The 18,315-nt window shown below is 51.9% G+C and overlaps 1 protein-coding gene across 5 annotated transcripts in view; it reads right to left on the reverse strand.

Moving 5' to 3' along the window:
• The window catches only part of SHANK2 (SH3 and multiple ankyrin repeat domains 2), a 510,376-nt gene extending 496,374 nt beyond the window's left edge, over positions 1-14,002 (reverse strand). For 4 of the 5 annotated variants that reach the window (XM_072790331.1, XM_072790330.1, XM_072790327.1 and 1 more), the window contains exon 1: positions 13,955-14,002. The gene's annotated coding sequence lies outside the window, so the exon portion shown is untranslated. Of the gene's footprint in view, positions 1-12,929; positions 13,026-13,954 lie in introns of those variants that run through there. The other variant, XM_072790328.1, reaches the window with a different exon arrangement.
• Between the last annotated feature and the right edge of the window lie 4,313 nt (positions 14,003-18,315).

An 18,315-nucleotide genomic window follows, 5' to 3' on the forward strand; every position in this document is an offset into this window, starting at 1 on the left:
TTTCATGAAATTCTTCTCTTATCAGGTACCGCTTCCCTGACCTCCCTCAAGTCTTTGCTCAAGTGCCACCTTCTCAATGAGGCCCACCCTGACTACCCTCTGAAAAACTGCAGCCACCTCTCCCTCCAGCCCCCCTAAGCAAGTGCTCCTTATCTCCCAGGCAGCACAGAGGCTCCTGTAGTATCTCCCTTCCTCAGTGTTCATTTCCCCTGGCTTGAGTGCTGGCCCTCCAGGGCAGGAATATTTGTGTCTCTGGTTTACTGTTGGATCCGGAGAGTCCAGAACAACCAGACACCTGCAGGACACTCCACCCCAGGACAGAACGCACATTCTTCTCAAGTGCACGTGGAACATTCTTGAGGACAGACCACAGGCTAAGCCATAAAGAAGGCTCCATAAATGTAAAAAGGATTGAAATCATACAAAGAATGTTCAACCACAACAGAATGAAATTACAAGTCAATAAGAGGAGAAAAAATTAGAAATTCACAAACATATGGAAATTGAACAATACATGTCTGAATGACCCATGGGTCAGAGAATATATCACAGGGCAACTGGAAAATACTGAGAAGGGGGAAAAAGAAAAAAGAAATCACAAAATATTTGAAGTAAGTAAAAAAGAAAACAAAACATAGCAAAATTTATGATAGAGTGAAAACAGGCCTTAGAAGATTTTCAGCTATAAATGTCTATAATCAAAAGAACAAAGACCTCAAATTAATAACTTATCTTCCCAAACTGGAAAATGAACTGAAAATGAACAACAAACTAAAGTGAGCAGAGGGAGGAAGGAATAAAAAATTGGGATGAAATGAATGTAAAAGAGAAGACAAAATTCAATGAAACCACAATCAGGTTCTTTGAAAAGATGGATAAAACTGGCAAACTTTTAGCTAGACTGATCAGGAAATAAAAGCAGGGACACCTGGGTGGCTCAGCAGTTGAGCTTCGGCTTTTGGCTTACGATCTGGGAATGGAGTCCGGCATTGGGCTCCCTGCAGGGAGCCTGCTTCTCCCTCTGCCTCTCTCTGTGTGTCTCTCATGAATAAATAAATAAAATCTTTAAAAAACAAGAAAAAAAGAAAAAAACACTCAATTTACCAAACTCAGAAACGAAAGAGAGGACACTTCTACCAACCTTACAGAAAAAAAAAAAAAAAAAAAGGACAAGGCAGCATTATGAACAACAACACACAGAAATGGTCAGATTTCAGGGAGACACAGAAGTGACTCAGGAAGACACATACCTATAACAAGTAGAGACTGAGTTAAAACCACACACACACACAAAAAAGCAACAGGCCCAGATGGCTTTACTGGTGAATTCTACCAAAACTTTAAGGAAGAATTAAATACCAGTTCATCACAAATGTTCCCAAAAAGTATAAGAGAACACTTTCCAACTCATTTTGTGAACCCAGTATTACCATGACAGCCTCACAAGAACACTGCAGACCAATATATCATATGCATATACATGCAAAATGCTTAACAAAATAATAGCAAACTGAATCCAGCAGCATATGAAAAAGATTATAAACCATGACTAAGTTGGATCAATCCTAAGAATGCAAAGTTGGTGTAACATCCAAAAATCAATTAATGCAATGCACCATATTAACAATAAAGGGCAAAAGGGAGCTGATCATCTCAACAGACGTAGAAAAAGCACTTGGCAAAATCTAGCACCGCTTCATGATAAAAACACTCAACAAGCTAACAACACAAGTACCTTCCCCAACTTGATAATAGGCATCTATAAGATACCCACAGCTGACATCACAAGTAACGTTGATAGACACTTCCTCGTCAAATCAGCAGCAAGACACTGATGTCCTTTCTTGACACTTCTACTCAACATTGTGCTGGAGGTTCCAGGCAGGACAACTAAGCAAGACAATAAAATAAAGGCATCCAGGTTGGAGAAGAAGAAATAAAATTTTCACTGCTTGTAAATGACATAATCTTGTATGTAGAAAATCCTGAAGAATCCACTAAAAAATCGTTAGCACTAACAAACATGATTAGCAAGATTATAGAGTATATGATCGATACACAAAAAGTGAATTGCATCTCTACACACAAATTATGAACTATTGAAAATGAAATTAAGAACAAAATTTCATTTACAATAGTACTAAAAAGGATTAAAGCTTAAGGCATACATCTAACCAAAAAAAGGGGGGAAATTTATAACCTGAAAACTAGAAAACATCTCTGAAAGAAATAAAAGACCTAATAAATGGAAAAGCATCTTATGCTCATGGGTCAGAAGACTCTGTATTATTAAAATGGCAATACTTACCAAAGTGAGCTATAGACTCAACACAATCCCTATCAAATACCAGCTGGCTTCTTTGCAGAAGTTGATAAGCTGATCCTAAAATACATATAAAAATTAAAGGGACCCAGAATAGCCAAAGCTATTGAGAAAATGTTGAGAAAAGAAAAAACTAGGTTGGAAGACTCACTCTTCCAGATTTTAAATCTTACTACAAAGCAATAATAAGCAACACAATGTGGCACTGGCATAAGAATGGACATATAGATCAAATCAAGAGACCTGAAAGTCCAGAAGTGATGCTATGTTTTTATGGCCAACTGATTTTCAACCAGAATGCCCAGCCAATTCAATTGGAAAGTACCATCTTTTCAGCAAATGGTGCTGGGGCAACTGGACGTCCATAGGCAAAAGAATGAAGTTGGACCCCTCCCTCACACCATATACAAAACTTAATTCAAAATGGATCATATAAAAAAATGGATCATATACCTAAATATAAGAGTTAATAGTACAGAACTCTTAGAAGAAAACACAGGCATATATCATCAGGACCTCAGATTAGGCAAATCCTTCTCAGATATGACACTAAAAGCACAAGTAACAAAATAAAAAACAGATGGTCTCCATCAAAATGTAAAATGTTCATACTTTCAAGAACACTACCATCAAAATGAAAAAGACAACCCAGAGACTGAGACAAATTATCATCAAAGTATATATCTGATAAAAATTTATACCTAAATTATAAGTTAATAATAAAAGTTCTCCCCTCCCTTCAAAAAAAATTAAAAATAAGCAAAAGACCTGAAGACATTTCAGGTATACAAATGGCCAACAAGCACACGAGAAGCTGCTCAGATCATTCATCATGGAAGAATTGCAAATTTAAAAACCAGGAAGATGCCACCTCATACTCTCCCTCCAGGATTACTACAATCAAGAAGACAGATGGACTGATAAGGAGGTGTGCAAAGTGGAACCTGGAATGTGGAGTGGTCCACCCACTATGGGAACAGTCTGGCAGGTCTTCAGAAGGTGAAACATCTGGTTACCACGTGACCCAGCACTCCCACTTCTGGGTAAAGACCCAAGAGTGATGAAGACATATGCCTACATGAAAATTCATATGCTGATTTGAAAAAGCCAAAAAGTGGAAACCACCAATTACGTCCATCAAATGCCAAAGGGATGAATAAAATGGGATGTATCCATATAACAGAATATTATTCGGTCATGAAAAATGAAGTGCTGATATGTGCTAGAACACAGATCACAGATGAACCTGGAAAGCAGTATGCTAAATGAATGAAGCGGTCACAAAAGACCACACATTGCAGGATTTCATACCTATGAAATGTTCAGAATAGGCAAATCCGGAGGCAGAAAGGAGATGAGTGGTTGCCAGGGCCAGGGAATGTATGCCGGAAATGGGGAGCAAAGACAAATGGGTTTGAGATGTGGAGTGGGAGGTAGATGATGAAAATGTTCTAAAAGTAAGAGTGATGATCATGGTTGCACAACTCTGTAAATACCCATTAATGACCATCAAATGGTATACTTTAGATGGGTGATTTGCTGGACATATAAATTATATCTTCATAAAAATATTTTCCTTCCATCGAAAGATGAATGGATAAAGAAGCTGTGGTCTATGTATACAATGGAATATTCCTCAGCCATTAGAAACGACAAATACCCACCATTTGCTTCAACATGGATGGAACTGGAGGGTATTATGCTGAGTGAGAGTCAATCGGAGAAGGACAAACATTATATGGTCTCATTCATTTGGGGAATATAAAAATTAGTGAAAGGGAATTAAGGGGAAAGGAGAGAAAATGAGTGAAATATCAGTGAGGGTGACAAAACATGAGAGAGTCTTAACTCTGGGAAACGAACAAGGGATAGTGGAAGGGGAGGTGGGCAGGGGGTTGGGGTGACTGGGTGATGGGCACTGATGGGGACACTTGGCAGGATGAGCACTGGGTGTTGTATGTTGGCAGATTGAACTCCAATAAAAAAATAAAATAAAATAAAAATATTTTTCTTTAAGATTTTATTTATGTTTATATCTGAGAGAGAGAGAGAGCACGCAGAGGGAGAGAATCTCAAGCAGACACTGTTAAGCATGGAGCCCAACTCACTTAATCTCATGACCCTGAGCCAAAATCAAGAGTCAGATTCTTAACTAACTGGGCCACCCAACCTCCCCAATACTTTCCTTTTTTTTAAACAAGTGGAGGACAGTTTATGGTGGCATGGTGGCACCCGTCAACAGTGGCATCCATCAGCAGTGCATGCCAGGCATTGCTCTAGGCCCTGAACGCACCGACACACAGGACAGACAAAAGGCCTGCCCTCTTGGACTTTCTTCCAGTGAAGGGAGGAGGGTGACAAGCATGCAAACCAACACACAAAAGCATGAATTTCGGTCTAGGTGCATGAGAGAGAACCAAGGTGGGGACACATGTCCACACGTGTGTGGACTCTCCTACCTTCCATTGCCTCCTACCAGCCCTGGGTCCCCTTTCCACGGAGGCAGCAGCAAAGAGGTCTACTAGAGGGTTAACAACAATCCTATCCCCCAGAGGTGTCCCCCCTCAGCTGAAGCCCGGGGAACCTCCATTCTCCCCAGGGCTGGGCAGGGCGGGGGACCACTGAAGCATCGACCCTTGCTCTGCGGGCCTTGTGCATTCATGCTCCTCAAGAACCAAAGCCTGACACTGAGGGGGGGCACTTGATGGGTGAGCACTGGGTGTTATTCTATATGTTGGCAAATTGAACACTAATAAAAAATAAAAAACAAAATTTAAAAAAAAAAAAGAACCAAAGCCCAAGGGGATCCCTGGGTGGCTCAGCGGGTTAGTGCCTGTCTTTGGCCCAGGGCATGATCCTGGCGTCCCAGGACCAAGTCCCACATCAGGCTCCCTGCATAGAGCCTACTTCTCCCTCTGCCTGTGTCTCTGCCTCTTTCTCTCTCTGTGTCTCTCATGAATAATAATCTTAAAAAAAAAAAAGAAAAGAAAAGAAAAGAAAAGAAAAGAAAAGAAAAGAAAAGAAAAGAAAAGAAAAGAACCAAAGCCCGAACCACAAATAATCAGCCATCCTGCGGGACAGTGCCTCCCACCTCCATCCCAGCTGTGGGGGGATGAGCAGGAGACAGCTGCTCAAGATATGTTCAGACACCATGACAAGTTCAGCTGAAAAGGTCTACCTGTTACTTACAGTGTAAAGGAGCTACTGAAGTTTGCAAAGAAGGTATGAGGCGCCTGCCATCCTGGCCAAGGACCGTCCAACAACAAAGCGTCGTAGGGTTTAAATGGGAACAAACCAAAATCCAACACCCGAACTTAAACCACACTTAACCACAGGGCACGGTCCCCAGTTTGCCTCCTTGGATGGGAGGCTGGGATGGCAGATGGCTGAATGCCTGGCAGGCTCTGCTCCCCATCTGCGGCCTGGGAGTCACGTGGGGGGGGCTGTCTGTGGCCCCCTCTGCCCACCCAAGGACACCCACTCCATCATTGCTTCAGAAGCCACCACAAGTTCTCTCCTGCATTAGGTAAACGCTGCCTCCTGCGGGCAGTTCTTTCCATTGGTTCCGAGCACATGTGGACACCCTCCCGGGGATCTGAAGACAGCCTCTGGCCTGGCCAGTGTAGGCAAAGGAACGGCCTTTGGGGGATCCCCAGCTGTCAACCCCCTACAGCTGAGCCTTTGGTGACCTTCTGCAAGTTACATGTTTAAGAGTAAAAGGCCCTGCCCCTATCAGACCCCAGCAGTGGACAGAGCCAGCTGCCTGCCTCCCCTGAGCCTGAATCCCACCACCATAAACTCTGCATCAGTAGGCCTGTCCCTCAGGGTGAGGCCCTCCCCCAATGGTCCCCTGCAGCCCCCAACTAAACTTCACAGGTGCATCCTAAATGATAAGAAAAGAGACAGGTGTTGCTAGCAACGTCCACCCAACTACAAGGCAAAGCCAATCTTCAAACCCACACCCTGTCCAAGTGGCTGGCCCCAGGGCCTCCCCCAGGAGTCCTCAATGTGTGATCCAGGGAGCTCTGGGAGTTCCCCAAAGCCCTTACAGGCCTCTGTGAAGTCAAATCATTCTCATGGAAATATTAAGGCATAAGTTGTTTTTTAACTCACACCCCGCCCCCATCAAGTGTGTTGTGGGGTTTTCCAGAAGCTGCACACACGGGATGTGGCAACAGCTCAGTGCAGAGGCAGACACGAGAATCCAGTCGCCGTCTGCTAAACCAGACACTAAAGGGACTTTGCAAACATGTAAGTCACGCCATGCTTCTTACCAAAGATTTTCTTGTTTTGGAAGATAACTGTTTTTCACAGCTATCTTCTACATGTATTGATTGTAACATGCATGGATTTATTATCGTCATTTTTAAAGACATTACTATTTAAATATCTTTACTTTTCTCTTTAAGTGTCTAAATAGGATAAATATCAGGATACAATGCACATGAACGAAAAGCTCTCTGGGGTCCATAAGGAGGGTAAAGGCATCCTTAGACCAAAAATTTGAGAACCCCTGTGCCCTGATCCATTTGTGCACTCCCCATGGTGGGGAGGGCACGGACAGGAGCAATTCTGCCCCATGCAGTGTTCTGGCTCAGCCACGTGACCTTCAGCAGTTAGCTCAACGCCCTCTGCCTTGGGTGCCTCCCCTGGAGTGCAGGGGTGACATTCTGAGTGCCCATTTCTCAGGGCTGCAGTAAGGATGACATCTTCATCTGGAGAGCACTTAGGGACCAAGTGCCCCACACTCACTACCACCAATATTTTCATGATCTAGTCACTGAGATGGTCCACCGACAAAGAGACAGAGGGTCCAGGGCTGAGGGTCCAATGTCCCCACAATGTAACATAGTCCGAGTGGGTGGCCATGCCCCGCAACCAAAGAAACAGGCAAATCGAACAGAATAGAAGAGCATCCGTCCAGCAGGAATCTTGCCAGACTCCACACAGAAACCCCTGCTGGTCACTCCCTGGGAGCCTGACCGACATCCCCAAGATCAGGCCTGAGAGCAGCCCGTTGGCCCAAGTCTGAAAACCTCAGAGTGAGGCCAAGAAAGACAGGCCCGGCTGCTTGCGCCTTCGTGGAGCTGAACGTGCAAGGAGGAGGGAAAGTCTGGAGCCACCAGGGGCTGGCTGTAGCTTCTGCACCAGGGATGCCTTCCCGTCAATATGTTCTTTTCAACAAACAATCCCCCCAGGCTGACTCCACATCTGGTGCCCCTCAGGACCCTGAGACCTGGGCCCTTCCCTGGGGACTGGTCTGCCTGGGGCCCCACTCGAAGTAGGGTCAAATGCCTACAGTTGGCCAGGCCCCCTGTATGAGATGGTGGCAGCACAGAACACCATGGAAATCAGGAAGGAGACAAATTAGGGGGTGAGGGGGTGGCAGGAAAAGCCCTGAGTGGTGGCAGCTGTGCTCTGTGTTCTTAGAGGTACAACTGAGACAGCAGACATGCCCCCTCTACCCCCACAGGGTGCGCCTGTTCCCCACTGTCCCCGGCTGGCCCTCAGCTTTGCTCAGGATGTGTGACCATCTCCCTGGGCCCAGGCCCTCCGGACCCACCCGGCAGGCACCTCCTGCCCTTCCGGGAGCGCCCCAGAAAGCACCTGGCCAGCTCCTTGGTCCAGGCTCCCTGCCTCTCCCCACCCCACCCAGGAATCTAGGCACGGTTTCAAGATCTCTCAGCCCAGCAACAAAGGGAGACTCTGGAGTAGGACCTGGCTCCCGGGGAGCATTCAGGTCGTCACCTCGGTATCCACACCGTCCCCAGGGTGGGACTCCTCTGCAGGAACCCTGAGCGTGGGGCAGGATCTGGCCCATTTCTCTCCCCCCAGCCCAGGGGCCTCGGAAAGGAAGCAGACCCTTCTGAAGCTGCTAGGTGCAGAAAGGCCTGGGGATCCCCACCCCAGCAGCCCCTCCTACCTTTTCCATATGAAAGGCCTCAGTCCCCTCCAAACCCAAGGGCTCCTGATACCAAACACAGGAAGGTGGTTGAACCAAGTCTTTAATTAAAACACCAAAAACACCCACCCGCCGCCAAGAGGCACGTTTCCAGTGGAACACTTAGAGTGTTAGAGCTTACTGTGTGCTCTGGATCCGCACTGATTTTTTTTCTAGATACTTAGCAACTTGAGGTCATAGGAAAAAAATTTTAAAGTCAATTTCTGTACGTTTTCCTTGTAGAGAAATATGCTAGATCGATGAATAAGAGACCTGCCAGCATGAAAGTCTATTCAGTTAGGATAATGCTCTGGGGGGGAGGGGTAGTAGACCCTCAAGAAGGCAAAGGAAGGATGAACAGGCCCCACAGCTGCTCCACCTGTTTGCCAAGGAAAGGAGGTGTCATGTCACCGGTGCTTTATACAGCAGGGAGCACAGTTCAAGTTGGCCAACAGTCACTTTTAAAATGCCAATATTTATCTCCTGGACGAGGTTCTCCATTCTCTGCAAATATTGCGGCCTAGGATGAATAATTTTAGATGTTGACTTAAAAATGCATGGGAAGGCTCATTCGACGGGTGTGGCCAGAACTGGGGGTAGGTGGGCAAGAAGGCGTCCAGGGTGAGATGTGGTCAGTTTTGGGGCATATTTCAAGGTTTCACACAAAATGGTGCAGGAAACATGTAATAGGACACACGGTTTTTAAAGGCAATGCTTTTAGGGAGCTGAGAGACAAAAGCATTTCTTTGAAGAAACTTGCCCAGCCAGGTGCCCCCTCTGCAGGTCTGCAATGATTATCCACCTAATGGATGCCTCCTGGTGAGTGTCCTCAGCTACCAGCTCAGGACCTGCCAACCATCGACCTGCCGGCCGAAACCTTGAGCATCACTCAAAGGGTGCTCCCAGGACTCCTGAGGGTGAAGACCCTCTGGGAGCTCCAGTCCTGCCACTCTGGCCTCAACTGAAATTTCGGGGGGGTCGGCCAGGAGCCCCCCCCCCACCCCTGAGGTCCAGCATTTGAGATCTGCAGCTTTAACATCAGGAGCTCGTGGCCTAATTCAAGGCGCACACCCCTCACCAAGCCACCCTGAGAGTCAGTCCTTGGCAAACCCCACAAGGACAATTTCCCAACACTGTCCGACCAGTCACTGGGCGCAGGCCCCACCCCCTCCCTGCACCGACATCTGGCAGCCAATCACCAGGAGCCCTGCTCTCCACTGCAGCTGCCAGCAAACTCCTAGCAGCCCCACAGGCTTTTATGGGCTTAATCTCCCAGAAAGAGACACGGGCCTCAGCTGCACACCAGGGTCCCGACCCTGAGCTTCAGGCAGGCTCTGGGATTGGCCCCAGGACTGAGCTGGCCTCCCCCCTACCCTGTGAAGACTAGAAACCCCTTGAGGGCTAGGAAGGCTCATGCCAGGTACAAACTTATCCCCCAAAGCCTGCCTCAGTGTCCCCCCAGAGACAAAGGCAGCAACATTCCCTAGCCACTTCTAAACATTCCTGGAATCTGCTTCCAAAGAAAATAAAAAGGGCCTATGGCATCAAGAAGTCTGATCAGAAACTCTTGTTTTCATTCTCCGGCTATAGCTCTTTTCACAAGCAGTTAGAAGAATAATGGTCTAACCAGACGAATCTTCCTGCTGGGTCACCGGCTCCCTCGCCCTGTGTGTGGTTGTGCATGGTTGTGTGGTGCAGGGGCCTGAGGGCTGGGCTAGCTCTCCCAGGCTGCTTGCAGTCCCAGCTGCCCCACTCCCTAGCTGTGTGACCTCAGGTTAGTGGTTTCCCTCCTCTGAGCTTCAGGCTCCAAATCTGTGAAATGAGAAGAATCAATCTCTCTCTCTCTTTCTTTCTCTTTCTCTTTCTCTCTCTCTGGAGTTCTCTGAGGCCCGAATGAGGTCATCCAGAACAAGAGTGTCAACGCAAGCCCTGCCAGGAGGGAAATACTGAGCGAGTGGGAATACTGGCCATCCCCTGTGGTGGCTGCTGGCATTGTCAGGGGTTCCCTGCTCTTGGGACAAGAAGGAGACAGACCATTTCGGCCAAGGTCCCAGTGCAGTGCAGGCAAAGAAATGATGAGACATGCCAGACCTCCTCCAGGTGGTTCTATATCCGCCACTCCCCACCTACTCCACAGTGGGCTGAGGACCCTCTATCTGCCCTACAGCACCCGAAGGTCACCTCTATCACAACCCATGTGCCACTATGCAGGAACTGGCCCACCCCTGCTCTTCCCCCCACTAGCCTGGAAGCTCCCAGGGTGAGGGTGGGCCAGCCCCTGGGGCCAGCTCCCAGTCTGGTGCTCGGCGGTGGCAGGCCCTCAGATGCAACACGCAGAGAAAATCTGATATACCCTAGATCACCTCAGACCATTGGAGAAGGCAGGCCCCTCGCTGGGTGGGAGGGTCAGGTGCAAGAGCCAGGTCACCAGGGTCAGGCTGCTTGGGACGCTAGGCTAGAAGTCTTTCACCCAATCAGTTTGCAGTCTTTCAACAAGTGGGAGGAGTGGGGGGTGAGGGGTGGGGTGTGATAGATAGGGGGTGGTGGTGCTGGGGCCTCCAAAGATTTTTTTAAAAAACTGGCTTTTGTTCAAGGCGATTACCTCCCCCACCTCTTCGAAAACTTCCCTAGATCAAAGCAGAGAGAATCCAGGTGGTTCACAGAGATCACTTTGAGGAAGAGGATCCCAAATGTCCCCTCCCCGGGGGCTCGGGACAAAGGGAGACTCCAGGGGAGGCTGGAACTAGACGGTCCCCCGGGGCTCTTCTGGCCACACCCCTGCCTCCCAGGGAGCGGTTGTCCGCGGTTTACACTGCAGGAGGGGGAGCTCTTGAGAAGTGGGCGTTCAGGGGTCTCTGGGCTAGGACGCAGATGGGAGCTTCACTGCCAGGATTCCCTTGGGGGGGGAGGGGCAGATCTTGACCTTCCTGGCAACTAAACTCCCAAAATGATGTTCCATTTTGGAAAACCCCCATTACTACCCCAAGGTGACAAGGACACCAGAACTCTATACATTAGGACTCTGACATAGTCACGAATAATGCCGGTAGAAGAAAGAATTACTTTCCTATAAAAATCCGTCTCTACTAGTGTTTTCCTGTACATTGGTCAACTCCTGGCGTGTTTTTCTTAGTTTCAAGCTTTTTCTTCCACCTCGCTCCCCACCACTGACGGAATAAAATGTGATACTATCTGAGAACTGCTTTATCTCTTCCTGGAGGCATTCCTCACAGCTGACCCTTGACCCCAGAAGGCCAGGGCTCCCTCTACACAGGACCCTGCAGGGGCCCCGCCCAAGTCACCAGCAGAGGGGGGCCCTGCACACAGGCCCAAGAACCTGCCCCGAGAAATGAATGAAAGCCCCCTTGGAAACGCTCCTGAATACAAATGGAGCTTTCTCAAGCAAATTACACTTGTGGGGACAGTCTTTAGAAGATCCCCTACCGCCGTCCCCTAAGTGACTGGATTTGTTCAAAGCAGCCAAGCGCTGTCAACAATGCCTGCTGGGAGCTGCCTTGATAGGCAAAATGACCTTATTCATGAAGCACTCCTGTTGATACTTGAGCAGTTGCTCCTTCAATACCGACCCAAAGGAGACCCCAGCTTTCCACTCAATTCCTCCTTTCTGGAAAACCAGAAATCCCAAAGCCCCTAGGATGGCCCCCACTTCCTTGAGAGTGCTGCTGCCCGGCCGACTTACATCCAGCCACTGTCAAGGCAGCCTAACTCCTATGGAGACAGGGGTCTCCCTCCGGCCTCCTTAAGGATACCAGGGCTTCCCAGGGAAAACTCCACCTACCGCTTCCCAACAGCCCCTTTCCCCCTAGGATGACCGTGGAACCCCCCAGTAGGAGCAAATCTCCAGGAGTGGTGTGAAAACTGAGGCGTGGATCGCACTCTCCCCAAGGGGTTGTTCTGGACACTCCGGAACCCCCAACGCCCGCAGGTCCTCACTGACTCTCACTAGCATCAGGGCGCAGGCATGGAGGCTGACTCCAGGGGCCACACACACTCCCGGTGGCCCGGGCAGCAGGGTCGAGGGCCGAGTCCCAGGTAGAGATCAAAGCGCAGCCCCAACGGAGGGCTTCCGAAGTTACCGCTCTGATTCTTGGAGCTTAATTTAATTAGAGGACTGACCTCATTAATTGGAACTTGAATTTCGCACAAAAAGAGGTCACGAAACCATCCAATTTACTACCTCCAATTTCCAGATGGAAGCCACTTCGTTTCTGGAGGCCTCTGAGGACTCCCGGGGCTGTGCCCACAGCTGCCGGCGGCCAGGCCCCGAGTACCGCGACCTAAGCGGCCCAAGCGCCTTCCTTCCAGCCGCCCAGGGTCGCTTTAAAAGCTCCTCCACGAACTCCATGGCCAAGAGCACCGATCTCGCCCCGTTGGGGCGCCCCCAGCCCCAGAGAAACCCAAACCTCGCCTAGACCCGCGCGACGAGGTCCAGAGGGGCCGCGCCTTCCGACCCGGGTGCTGAGGTCCACCCGGGCCCGACGCTCTCCGAACCCGGACAGGGAGGTCCACCCGGCCCCCGCGCGCTCCGAACCCAGGCGGCGAGGTCTACCTGCTGCGGAGCGCACCCTCCGAACCCGGGCGGCGAGGGCCACGCCGACCCCCGCGCCCTCCGATCCCGGCCGAGGCCCTCCACGGGGGTCGCACCTGCTTGCGCAATCCGGCGGCCCCAGCTCTGTGGCGAGGGAGCGGTCGGTGTCTCCAGGCGCGCCCCGCGCCCCGGCAGCCCTGCGGAGGCGCCTGGGCCGCGGGCTGCGCGGGCGGAGCTGCCCGGCCGCGGGGAGGAGGGATGCCCGGGCGAAAGTTGCCAGGGAAACTTGATCAACTCGAGCGCGCCGGTGCCAGCCTCCTGCATAATTCACGGGCGGCGGCGGCGGGCCGCCGGGGGCCCCTCACCTGCACCGGCCGGGTCCTCCCCCCCAATCCGGCTGGGGCGCGCAGCGGGCAGAGGCCCGGCACCAGGCGCCGGCGCTGCGCGACCCCGGGACTGGGGGGACCGACCCGCGACCCCCCGGGCCTGCGCCGGCCGCAGCCTCCCGGAGCCCGCTGCTCCAGACGCGCGCACCTGCATGGGGGCTCTGTGCGCCGGCTCCGCGCTGGGTGACCGCTGCGGGGTCTCTGGGGACCCTGCGCCCGCGGCTTGGGTCCCCGCCCCCCGCGCGCCCCCTGGCGGCCCCGAGCCCGCTCCTCGGCCAAGCCTACGGACCCAAGTCCCCAGGCCGGCGGGTGGCGACCGAGGGTAGCCAGACCCCGGGCGGACCCTGGAGGTAGGTCCGGGCTGCCCCAGCGGGAGGCGCGGGACGCGGCAGAGGTGAGGAGGCGAGGGCGCCCGGGGGGACAGAAAAAGGGCTCCTGCGCTCCGCGCCCACGCCTCTTCCAAAGCGCCTTAAACCGGCCCCTTCCCCGAAGGAAGCCAGGCGGAGGTGTCTTCACAGAGAAGCGACCCCCACCCGCACGCGCGGAACCCTCTTCCCCACCCCCACCCCCACCCCCACCCCCACCGCAGCTCCCACGGGCTCAGGGCTGCGCCTACCCGGTAGTTGGTGCCCGGGGAAGCCCGACGCACCCACCGCACAGCTGGCGAGCAAGACCGGGCGCCCGGGGCCACCTCCCGCGGTCCCCGGCCACCGCGCCCCGCGCCCGCAGCGCCCCGCGCCCCCGCCGCCGCTTACCTCGCTCGGCGGCCGCCCGGGAGTCAGGCCACGGAGAGCCCCGGGGCGGGGGGGGGGGGGCGAGGTCCGCGCGCACCTGGCTCCGCCGCGGGGACCCGAGCGGCGCCGCGCCCAGCCCGGCCGGAGCGCCCGAGTCGCCGGAGCCGCCGCGCGCAGGTGTCGGGGGGCGGGGTGGGGGGCGCCGCGGCCCCGCCCCGCGCTGCAGCCGGGGCCGGGGGGCTCGCGGCGGGGGTGCTCAGCGGCCGGGGCCCGAGGCGGTGGGGGAGGGGTCCTCTCGTCGCCGAAGGGCGCGCGCCGCCGGGACCCGCGTGCGCGGCCCCCGCCCCCTCCCGCGCCGCGGCCCCCGCCCCCGGCACCTGCCCCGGCCGCTCGGGCGCGGCGCGCGGGGTCTGTTGTGGCAACCCCGGGGCCGCCTCCGCCCGCCCCCCGCCCCCCGCCCCGCCCCGCCCCGGGCTGCGCCGCCCGCCGCCCCCTTCCCCGGAGCGAGCCCCGACACCGCCAAGTCCTTTAATTTTGTGAAGCCGGGTTCGCGGTGCGCGGTTGTCCGGAACGCAGCCGGCTCCCGCCCGGGAGTGTCTTGCTAATAGGATTCGGGAGCACAGAGGCCCTCGGCACAGCGGCGCGTTTGCAGAGCCGGTGAAAACTTTGTGCCTGGGCGACACGCCGCCCTCCGCCTCCCAGGCCACCCTCCACCTGGGCGCCTGCCCTCCGGGGGCCGCTGTCCTCTCGCCTCGGAGCCGTTCAGGGGAAGGGGAGGGGAGTAAAAGCCAAGCGCTCGGATGAGAGGCAAAGGGCAGTCTCCGGGGACGCCCAGGAATCCTGCTATTCTCCAGGCTGGGGAATTGCCAGGTTTACCAAAACCCGGGGCGGGTTCTCGGAGCCCTGGCCCCCGGCTCCCAGCTGCGACTCGGTGGATTTACTCCTCCCAACCTGATGCATGAGCAATTGTCTAATAATCTCTCAAGCCCCTAATAATTCACTGCTAATTACACCAGCCACGGAGGTTTCTATGTCCCGAGTTTTCCAATGTTCTGGAAGGGAAAGCAGTTCCTGCCCAAGATTTGCAATGTGAATTGGGGGTGGGGGTGGGGCGGCACATGGGGAGTCCTTGGGGTCACAAACCCTCCAGGCTGTGATGTGGAACATGCTTCCAGGACAGGAAGCCTTCCATTTTTCAAAACCCACCCTTGTGTCTCCCCAGGAAAAGTATACAGACTATAAATACATTTCTATTTTTATGTATTTCTAATGTATTACAATATACATACTTTTAAAACTCAATCTTATAGAACATGCCTGAGAGATTTGCATGGGCCAGTGACTTCAACACACCAAAGGCAAAGTTAAATATTTGCTCTAGATACTTTTTTTTTTGTCCTCTGCTTGCATAATTGTCCCACATTTCAAAGAAGTCTTTAAAAGCACTTAGGTTAAAAAAAAAAAAAAAAAAAAAAAGGTTGTATTTGGGGCCTAAATATTTCAGGACACATGTGGAGCAAATACTGTAACTCCTCGAGGGCAACTGCCAGATGCAAACCTCTTTTCTGTCCTCTGCTTCCTTAAGCATGAGACTTAATAAAATGTTTGTTGAGTGAATAAAGGAGGCAATCAATCAAATAATAATAATCCTCAAGCAGAAAGCATGAGGCCTGGCAGGATCCAACAGGCATAATTTCTTTGACATGGAAGCAGGTGATCCTGCAGCACAGGGAGAGGATAGGTCAGCAGAATGTTCCGATGTTCTTTGGGTTGGTCAGTGGCAGATCCAATATGTGGCTTCTGGTGGGCTTGGGGTCGCTTTATCTTCCCATAACTTACATCAGACCCTGTGACCCCAAACAAAACCTCTCATCTAAACAAAGCCATGTGTTTGCCTACAATTCCAACTCAAAGAGAAGTCCCCAACATGTCACTGCCTCCAACCAGATTCCTACCGTCCCCCCCACACACACACACACTCCTCCCCAGGTTTCTGGGACTACCTGGAACACAGCAGAGGAAGCTGCTGGCCACAGTGCAGCTGTGGACACATTTCTGTTGTCCCCACAGAGGACTCCAGTGTCAAAGTCACTCTGCTATCTTCAAGAAACACTTCCCCAGGGACCCAGGCCCCCACAAGCCTGTCTACCCCACGGGACACCCCTTGGCCACCCCTTCGCCACTCCTCCAGTCCCCCATCTGTTTGTTGCCCTCAAGTGAAGAGCCCCTTGTGAAAGGCTGCCAACCAAGGACCCTGCAACAGCGCCTTTTCAAACCCCTTCTTGCTCACCACGAGTGACTTTGGTTTTCGGGGTGCATCTTCACCCCTGACAGCCCATCCCTGCTGTGGTTTGAGGCTTCATACTGCTCGAAGCTTTTCAGCCGTCTCATGTGCAATGGGCCCAGGGTGGTACGTGTCATAAGGCACCTTGCTTTCGTTTTGGTGTAGGAACAGGGAAATCATCTTTTTTGCTTCCGAATTTCAGACCTCTCTATTTTCATTTCTGTAAGCGGCCTTTTCGTGGGTCCCCACCCCACAAACATGTACGATGATGTTGAAATGAGCTTGCCGGAAGGTATACGGTTTTTGCTTTGCTTTCCATAGAACTTGAAGCAATCAGCCACCAGTCACAGCATTTATGGGCTGCCCACTGAGCACAGAGCACCCCAGGACTTCCCGGAAAAAGTAGCTATTTTACAGAGTACTCAAAACTGGGACACTGCACTGTTAAGAGAGGTAAAACATAACCAACTTCTCTGTCCTGGGAGAAACATTATAAATATTTTGTAGCTTAGATTAACCCAGATGCTCATTGCTTTCCGCAGCAGGCCTATCTCCAGAGCAGCATGCTTGGGCTGCCGAAGTGGGAGTAACCCAACCCAACCCTCCAGCTACCCGGTGGGAAGCTGGGGTACAAGGAGGGACAGGACATGGGGTCAGAGCCAGGTCAAGGCAGGTGTGCGCAGGTCAAGGCAGGTAAAGGCAGGTGTGCACAGGTGAAGTCAGGTGAAGGCAGATAAAGGTAGACACTCCAGCCAACAAGTTTGCCTCATTCCCCCATTCCTGCCAGATCCCCATCTTTTTGCAATTTTTTTCTATATGTTTTCCACTACAGAAAGAGTCCTACTTCCCTCACATTACCCCGCACCTCAAATATTGGACAATTCACTCATTTCTCCATAATTTCATGGCAAATTCTAGCTCAGGCACAAACTTGATACTATAAATACTCCCAGATCTTCCAAATCCCTCAACTCCTCTGCAGACGCCTCCCTCATTGCCCTTCTGTATCTCAACAAGGAGTTTTACTACTCCCCATTAATTTCCATGAGTTTATTTTCCATGGATTTGTTTCAAAAGCTTCCTGAGACAGACATCTGGTCCTAAGAGACAAGGCTGCTAACACTGCAAGAGCAGAAGGCGAGACCAGTTTGCCCCTCCTGGGATCTGAGACCACAAGAGGGGCTGGTCAGGAGCTTTCCTTGCTGGGCTGGAGGGGCAGGCGGCAGGGGGCAGGAGGCAAGGGCCCAGGCTCTGCCCTTGAGGCCAGCTTCCAAGCTTCCTGTTCAGAGACTTCTCCAGGCCTCCTGCCCTGACTAGGTCAGCCTGAGGAGGGAAGGAGTCAGATCCTGGGGCAGTTCTCAGTTCTGGTGGAAGCAGCATGGGAGGCTGGGAGGGGTGAAGCTCAGTGCCACCAGCTGGCCTCCAGTCCACGGACACCTCTCTTGCTTACAGCAGAGACTTTGACAAAAACACTTTTATTTGGAAGCTTCCCCCTCTGGGACTCCCCTTCCCTCCCCCCTCGCTCCTGCCCCCAGGGTCACCTCTGAAATATTGCAGGCAGCCTGTACCCAAGTCCTTGTTTCAGGCACAGCTTTCTGGGGAATCCCAAAATAACATGTGATTCTGTGTGACAGTGATGAAGATGAAGCCTTGCCCCATCAGGGATTGCCCTGGAGATGAGGGGAAGTGAGGCCAGAGTGAAGTCATGCTAAGGAGGGAGAGTGTTTGCTGATGCACAGCTACACTAGCAACTTAGTGCACAACAAAACCTATCGGAAGATCCCATTAAAACTGGCTCAAAGACTCTTGGGGTTTGCTTGGCAAGCAAACAAAGAAGTAAACCTTTAAGATCACCAACAGACAGAAACAGCAGAGCTTTGAGAAAACAACATGCATGATAGAGTGAGGGTTATCCCAACAACACTAGAATGCTTCCACATTAGCAAATCTATCAGGAGATACGTATGACCCCAAAAACATCCTAGTTAAAAAAAAAAAGTGGCTTGAGAATATTTTAAAATTGCTCAGTTTTAAATATGAAACCCAAGCCAGCATCATGTTCCATGTGAAACACTAAATCCTTCTTATCCAATCCAGG

Source organism: Canis lupus, chromosome 21, assembly GCF_048164855.1.
Source record: "Canis lupus baileyi chromosome 21, mCanLup2.hap1, whole genome shotgun sequence".
In the NCBI taxonomy this organism is placed as follows: domain Eukaryota; kingdom Metazoa; phylum Chordata; class Mammalia; order Carnivora; family Canidae; genus Canis; species Canis lupus.